We start from the raw sequence: 8,277 nt of genomic DNA on the forward strand, positions 1-8,277 counted from the left end.
AAGGGGTTTCTTTTTCTTTAGGAGTCAGCTGAGGTGGTTCAAGGTTCAAGGTTCAAGGTTCTTTATTTGTCACATGCATATACTTGTATAACTATGCATGTGACAAATAAAGAACCTTGAACCTTGAACCTTGAACCACCTCAGCTGACTCCTAAAGAAAAAGAAACCCCTTTTATTTTTAGATAATTTGTTATTAGCAGCCTGTCACAAAACAACATTTTAGTTTTTTTTAAATTGTGTTGTCTCAGTTTTAATTGTCTCAAATTGCGTGAGCAAACAGCAAAGGTAGGGGAGTGGCCAGTTGCATTAAGATATTTAATTGGGCAATACAGAGTCAGTAATGACAATGAACAAATGGGCTGCTGTCAGTCCTTGTACGGCCGGTGTACAGCAGCCATTCAGGCCGCCATCGGCCCAAAAGTGTTGGTCCACCGGCAAAGTGCCCAGGAAATGCCCTGTGTCCCAGATTAACAGTCCAATCACTATCTGCAGAGGGTCAAGCAAGTCCTTATAGTCAGCTGAACAGTGAGAACAAGATCGGGGCTATCAACACCTACGCCCTGCCGTGCCTGTCAGATACCCTGCTGGGATAATAAGCTGGCCACTAACATCAAAACCAGGAAGCTCCTGACCATGCATGGAGTCAGTACCACAGTCCAGGATGAGACAACAAACATCCACGAGTACATCAGGAAGATGTAGAAGATTAGAGGCACTAATCATGGCAGCAAAGGAAAAAGCTCTAAGTACAAGTGCCATAGAGGCTGGGGTTTGGGGGCAGGATGCAAGACGCTACCAGGCAGGGCATACATGGAACGCCATAATCAATAGTATACCGAAACATCTGTGCTGAGTATGGCCTGGAAGTCCTGAGGTCAAAATGGTAGACGTGGTCGACAACGACCGAGCTAAGATCCTGTGGGACTTCCAGACAAGTAGAGGAAGACGACCACTGTGTGTAGACATAGCGATACTGAATAACAGCGACATCAGGAAGAAGGAACATGAAGAGCTGGAGAAGTACCAAGGACTCAGAGAGGAACTCGAGAAGATGTGGAGGGTGAAGGTAACAGTGGTCCTGGTGATAATAGGAGCACTTGGTGCAGTGACCTCACAAGCTAGGTGAGTGGCTCCAGCAGATCCCAGGAGCAACATCAGAGATTTCTGTCCAGAAGAGCGCAGTCCTGGGAATAGTAAAATATTCCCAGTGAAAGACCCTCGAGCTCCCACGGCTCTGGCAGAGGACCTGAGCTTGAAGGATAAAGACCATCCGAAGGGGTGAGAGGGGACTTTATTCATACATGTATATAACCGGAGAGGGAAAGGAAAAAGTTAAATAGACTGGTAGCTCTGTCCTGACCAGTATCCTAGACCACATAGAGTAGGTGGGCTAGAGGAAGATGTTAGCCAAGATAATGTCCATTAGGGACGACACCTCTCACACCCTGCATGACTGTCAAGGCCCTGAGCAGCTCCTTCAGCAGTGACTGTTACAGCAGCACAATACCCACAAAGGATAAACACTGTTAAAAATCCATGAGTGTTATTATCGCTCCCACTGCACGTTATGTACACATAAGCAAAAAAAATTTCCTACATCGTCATTATTCCATCCACTGTGCAATGCACCAGTACCACTGGCAGCAAAACAGCCCCACAGCATTATGCTGTCACCACCATCCTTGACTGTTGGTGTTCTCACCTTTATTCCTGCAAACATACCTCTTGTTATTGTGGTCAAACAGCTCAATCTTTGTCTTGTCTGATCCTTTGGCTTGTCCATGTGGGCAGATGAAAATTTTAGACAAGTTCGAAGGTGCTGATTTTGGAGTAGGGACTACTTTTTTGGTCGGCACCCTCTCAGTCCATGGCACTGTGGGTCTTGGTGGTTCCTGGGTTGTTCACCTTAACCAGTTTCCTCTTATCTGACAGTCTGGGTCTTCTTCCAGACCTTGGGAAAATGTTGAAACTGATTTTTTAATAAGTGTGGGAGTGTGTTATTTGAGCTTGTATGTATACTTTTAACTATGTGCAAGAAAATCCAAAGTACATTTCAAATTTCAAATTATACGCCTTTGACGTGGTATATCAAAGGTGTACGCCATAATTCAACCCTGGAAAAGGAACAATTCAAAGAAATAATCAAAAGCCCAAAATTACATGACATTCATGCCCAAGATGAAAACGTATGTAAACTTTGGATCACAACTGCATGTGAAGCTGAGCACTAACTAAAGAAGGAAAAAAGAACTTGTATCAACTGGCGAGGCAGAGAAATAAAGCTGGAAAGGATGTGCAGCAGGTTAGGGTGTTTACAGATGTACTAACAAACATTTCTTGTTGAGACTGAGAAGAGAGGCCCCGATCAATGAGCAGCAGAATGACTTCTTGAGAATCAGTAAGAGCTCTTACAGATACAACGTTTGCTTTGTGCGTGTCAACAGATAAGTACAGAGAGGAGGTGCATAATGTCTGTGAATCTAATGACAGGATATGATCAGGTGAATCAGTAGAAGCAAGACAGAATGCATGTGTGTGAATGAGACAGAGCCAAGAGTGAAGCTACAAACAGTAGAGTGAAATGTGGACACGTTTAAATACTCAGAGTCAACTATCCAAAGCAATGGACAGTGCACAGAGAGGTGAAGAAGAGATCGTAGGTAGGTTGGAGTAAATGGAGGCGATTATTAGAAAAACTTTCCTTTACGTTTGGTGTGAACAAACTCCGTAACACACTTCCACTTTTGTTTGTCAGCACTTGGGGAGCTCCAACCGCTTGGGTCTGGAATCCCAGAAAGCACTGTGCCATCCCTGCAACAGGTTTCAGGAGATACAGACAAAAAGGACTCTGGAGGAGTCACGATTCATAATGTCACAGGAGGATAGAAAAAGCCAAGCCAACCAAGTAGCAGCGTGAAAACAGAACTGAAGACACTTGCAGGATTTAGCTAAAAATGACTGAGGCCAGAACATCAAAAAATGCTGCCTCTCCCTACAGCAAACCTGAGGTTATTTGACCTGCACACTGCATATTTAGTACGCTAGAATAAACAAACTGGTATTTCAAAGGAACTTTAGTGTGGGAGCTGGCAAAGTAGCCGACTGACAGACAGTGTCCTGTTAGTGGGCAGGGGAAAGGTGGCACCACCACACAGCACTGCCTGTGATTCAGAGGGGAAAATGTTATCGCAGTAAAGCTGTAAACACAAAATGTTCCAGAGCTCCCCTACGGGAACTGGGGCACTAACACATAAAGCTCATTGTGCCCGAGGAAGCTGGAAAACCATGTACACTAAAAGAAATCAAGTCATTTTTAATGAAATGACAGCACATAAGGTATTGTACATGTGAAAAAAACAGGCCTGGCTGTATTTTGTTTCCTTTGGTGAACTAGCAGCATTACTTGTTTACTTAGTAGCTAGCAGCACGCACTAATACCCAGTGACAAATACTCAGTGTTACTGGGAACTAAAATTAGGCATAGGTGTTTGTGCTGATATTCAACTGAACTGAGGTCATTTATTCAAAGGGCTCTTTGAAAGTCTTCAAGGTTTAGGGTGTGAAAATTTGGGACCAACCTGAATGGACAGCATGCGTTTGAAATCTGGGTTTGTGTAGCTTTAAAATACAATTTATACAATCAAACCAAGCCAAGGAAACTCACTTGTAAACAAAACAATGTTAGTATTAAAGCTATTCTTGCTTCTGCTGTTGTTGGTCCTTAAACCAGCCGTGGAGAAGAGCAAAGCTATGACACACACTGAGGAGAAACTGAGCTTTAAAAACAATCAAAGTTTTCACTGCAGCCGCTTCCTGTGTTTTTACCTTTTTTTTCACATTTCTCCCACTTCCAGCGTCTCCCAAACACCACCATCACTCCCTTCCCCGTATGCTGTGGCTCTGTACAGGGGCCCATGTGCCACAAACAACCACTCTGGGACACTCTGGTTCTTTTTTGTTGTTGTCAGCCTGAGCCACAGAGAAGGCCTAAGTCATGATATGAAATGGATTTCTTCTTAATGAAATGAAAGCTAATGTTTAAAAACAGTACAAGTGTCCACTAACTGTTTTTCTGACTTGAGCAAGTTTGACTTTGAGTTGAGGCCTCCTTGCCTCCTGCTCTGTCCCACATTTGTCATCTGCATTTATGAAGTGAGAAACAAAGGAAATTGTTACCTTTGACAACTTACTTAGCTCAGGTGGTAGAGCGGGTGACCTACTTACTGGAAGGTTGGTGGTTCGATCCCATTCTGCTCTAGTCTGCGTGCCAAATATCCTTGGGCAAGGGTCCATGTTGCCCACCGATGCATCCATCAGAGTATGAATGTGAGTGAATGTTAGATAGAAGCATGAAAAACCTTAGATAAAGTGCTTGTATGATTGGGTGAATGCACGAGTTGTATAAAGTGCTTTGACTGCTCAGTGAGAGTAGAAAAGCGCTATATACGGTAAGAATCAGTCCATTTACCATGATGAAGCAATGTGATGACAAAGTTCAGTGAAACCTCATGTTGACACCTGGCATAAACCTAAATCTTGTTGCAGTCCACATGGACCATTTCGTACAAAGACCTACTCTGCAGAAGAATGTTTTATGCTGGTTTTTTGCAGAGTTTTATTTTATGATTAAAAGGTCTTAGAGGATGTAATCTTTAAAAAACATTCAAGTCGTAGTTTAACTGTACAAACCTCTCAGATTTCAACTTGAGTGCTTCCAGGACTTTTGGGTCAGTGCTGCACCATAGTGACTCGTACTATATTAGATAGTTTATATTAGGTTGGTTTTCCTGTTGTACCTGATGTGGCTGGATGACAGGAAATGACTTGACAATAACAAGTATGTCCTTTTACAAGTATCCTTGGCATACATGAGAAGCTTATGAGGAGTTGAGACAGAATTCATTTCCAGCCTTCCTGCATGGAGGCCAGGGGAATCAGGAAAATACGTGATCAACAAGCACTCTCTACACACGACACTGAAGACTAAACCCAGCAGTTGTGTTTGTATTAGCACTTTGATCTTATTCCCACTCTCACTGTGCAGTTCCTGCGAGTTGTCCAACTGAATCCCACGTAAAAGACAGTCCTAGGGAGGGTCAGAGACCTCTTTGTGTCTGTGTCAGCCTCTGATTTCTGGGTCAATATAGACTTCAAATGAGGCACTCTTAAGTTGGTTTTTTTTTTGATAAATATGGTTTTATGCTTTTGATAACATAACAGGATATTAGTGGTGTAGTGCTGTTTTGTTATCTAAGTTTACTGTGGCTTCCCAACTTGTGCAGATTTGGGTTCTTTCACATATTGTCAAATTCCCAGGTGCAGTGTTTTGGTTGGCTTTATGTTTTTTTCACAACCTCACCAGTTGCAGTCCGGAGATGGGTCATTTCTTTCCCTCTACAAGTTTGGCTTACAGTTTTCCATGTACATGTTGCCTGGAAGGAGGCGCTGCTCTAAAGACAGTGTCAGTGCAGCATAAAAAAGATCGCCCAAAAAGACTGTAAAATGAGTGAATGTAACCCTGATCTTTAAGATATGCAATGATTCATCACTACAAGTCCAAAAGTAACACTGTGAGAAATCATGAAGTTGTTTTTGACCAGAACATATCATTCAAAGTGCAAATTAAACAAATGTGTTTAATATTTGTGCATATATGCATTTGTGCAACATCTCTAAAATTAGAAATATCCTGTCTCAGAGTGACGCTGAAAAACTAGTTCATGCGTTTCTTACTTCTAGGCTGGACGACTGTAATTCACTATTATTGAGATGTCCTAACAACTCTCTAAAAATCCTTCAGTTGATCCAAACTGCTGCAGCAAGAGTCCTGACAGGGACTAGAAAGAGACGGAAGATTTCTTCCATATTGTCTTGTCTTCATTGGCTACCTGTTAAATCCAGAATCGAATATGAAATCCTGCTCCTCTTGAATAATCAGGCCCCATCTTCTCTTAAAGACCACATAGGATCGTATCCCTCCAATAGAGCCGTTCAGGCTCATCTTCTGTGCAACCAGCTCCCAGTTTGGATTCGCGAGACAGACACCTCCTCCACCAAGTTAGCGCTCCACCTGAACTGTGGACAACCTTATTCCAAAGTGGGTTGAATTCATTTTTCTCCATGAACACCCAGAACACCCCATAATGACAAAGTGAAAGAAATTAGCTTCAAATTCATCAAAATTTATCAAAAAAATAAAAAAAATACATGTACATAAGTATTCACAGCCTTTACACAATAATATGTTGAAGCATCTTTGGCAGCAGTTACAGTCTTACGTCTTTTTGAGGATGACACTACAAGCACAGCTTGGTGTATTTTTACTCCCATTCCTCTTTACAGAACTTGAAGCTCCGTCAGATTGGATGGGAGCATCACAACCACGTGCTTCGCCCCAATCCAAGGTCCTGAGGAGGTTATCATCAAAGAGGTCTTAGGTCATTGCTGCATTCATCATTCCTGTACTTCAAATATAATCCACTTTCAATGTATGAGAATAAAATAAAGCAGGATACTTTCTCCTTGCTTCCTGCAGTAAAGCCACTTGGCTAATGGCAGTGCTAGTAGCAGCTTCTAAGAAATATTCTCCATTCCAGTGAGAGAAAATCCCAATGAGCCACTCATCATCAGCCCACCCTGACACATTAACCACAGTGATGGATGGAAACACATCATCTGGTAACACATATATGCTAAAATTAGCCATCAGCCTGCATGAAACACATTATTTCAAAGTGCTGCGGCGGGTTGAGAGATGTCCCCACCTTCATAACCTGTTGCTGTGGCCCTGCTGGAGGAAAAGATTTCACCAGTCCAGCCAAAACGAATACATAACAAGTGCATGTAAACATAAAAGAGGTTGTTGGCAATTTCAATTTTTAGACAACACAAGCAATATACAACCGAAAGTGAGCATATTTTCTGCCAAGGTGTGACATGGTGAGGCGACTTCCCTGGATTCATCCGCCAGTGTTTTAACACATTATGGTCTCAACACGTGCATTAATTTCAGTTCTGAGTCACAGTTTGGTAACGATTAAGAACCAAAAGATACTCGTTTAGGTTTCAGATCACGTTTTGGGTTTAAATGCCACTTTCTCAAAAGACCCCATCTGGCAGAAAGCCATGAAGGCTAACTTCTCTCCCATATGCAGTTATTTGTTTTTTATGACAACTCTTATAAAGAATAGTAAAAAAAAAAAAAAAGTTCCCTTTAACTATAAATGTTGCAGTGATGCTTTTTTCCTTCCTTTTTGCAGACAAATGCCGAGGATCAGTAGGAGCTTGGCCTGTTTTAAAGACAGTTACCTGGTGAGTGGCTACGTAAGAAAAATCCAACAAAAAGTGGAAAAAGTTCGCTGATCCTCGCAGGTCTGAGACGATCAGGTGATTTTTGTACCATCATACTACGAAAATTTAGTTACAGGCCCTCTGAGGGCATCAGGGTGGATAAATGTTGCTTTTATTCACTTTATTATCACAATCATCTTTGAGACCCAGATTCATTTTCCAGGGCCAAAAAATGCATCTAAGATCTGTTAAAAACTGCAGCCTTGTCAAGTGTCATATTCTAAAGCTAAAAAAAAATAAATCACATACTGGCACCTATTTGAGTATGAAGGTAAAATTATTACTTCATTAATTACCAAATATGGTGTTCACTGTATGTATGTAAATAAAGGTATTTTCAGCATTAATTGATACAAAGTAACTATGAGTTGGTGAATAAAAACTGACCTGGAGTAAATTGCCTGATGCTTAACATTTCATGGGAAAGCAAGGCTGAGAAATGCTTTTTCTGAGGACTTGCAACATAAAAGCTAGGTTCAGTTTATTAGTCCCACATGTTTTTATGCTGGGACAAATCAGAATGTTAGCCTTGAAAAAAATACCAAGTCACTAACTGTACTTAAAACCATGAGCCAATGAAAATTTGACAGCTATATCCCATTGGAAAGGACTACTCAGAAGTCATTTATATATGTTTATGTTTGTGTGTGTATATATATATTTTTTTTTTCTTTCCATATTTTTATAGAATTTAAAGGTACTAGATTTAAATGTAAGTTGCTGGGCCACTGAAAACACTGCACAGGGTAACATTAACCCCCCTAACAGACTAAATGTATTAAAGGCTCACTTCATGCCAACTAAAACTAGGAAAAAGGAAAAGTAGGAAATTTTGGCTTTTCTCACATTTGAATTGAATTCACTAATTACAGAAACCTTTCATCTGACGCCGAGCGTACATTTTCCTACAGGTTGCTCGTCAGCTTG

The sequence above is a fragment of the Rhamphochromis longiceps genome, linkage group LG12 (genome assembly GCF_057381845.1).
Source record: "Rhamphochromis longiceps isolate RC_006_pf linkage group LG12, R_longiceps_female_GT1.1, whole genome shotgun sequence".
Classification (NCBI taxonomy): domain Eukaryota; kingdom Metazoa; phylum Chordata; class Actinopteri; order Cichliformes; family Cichlidae; genus Rhamphochromis; species Rhamphochromis longiceps.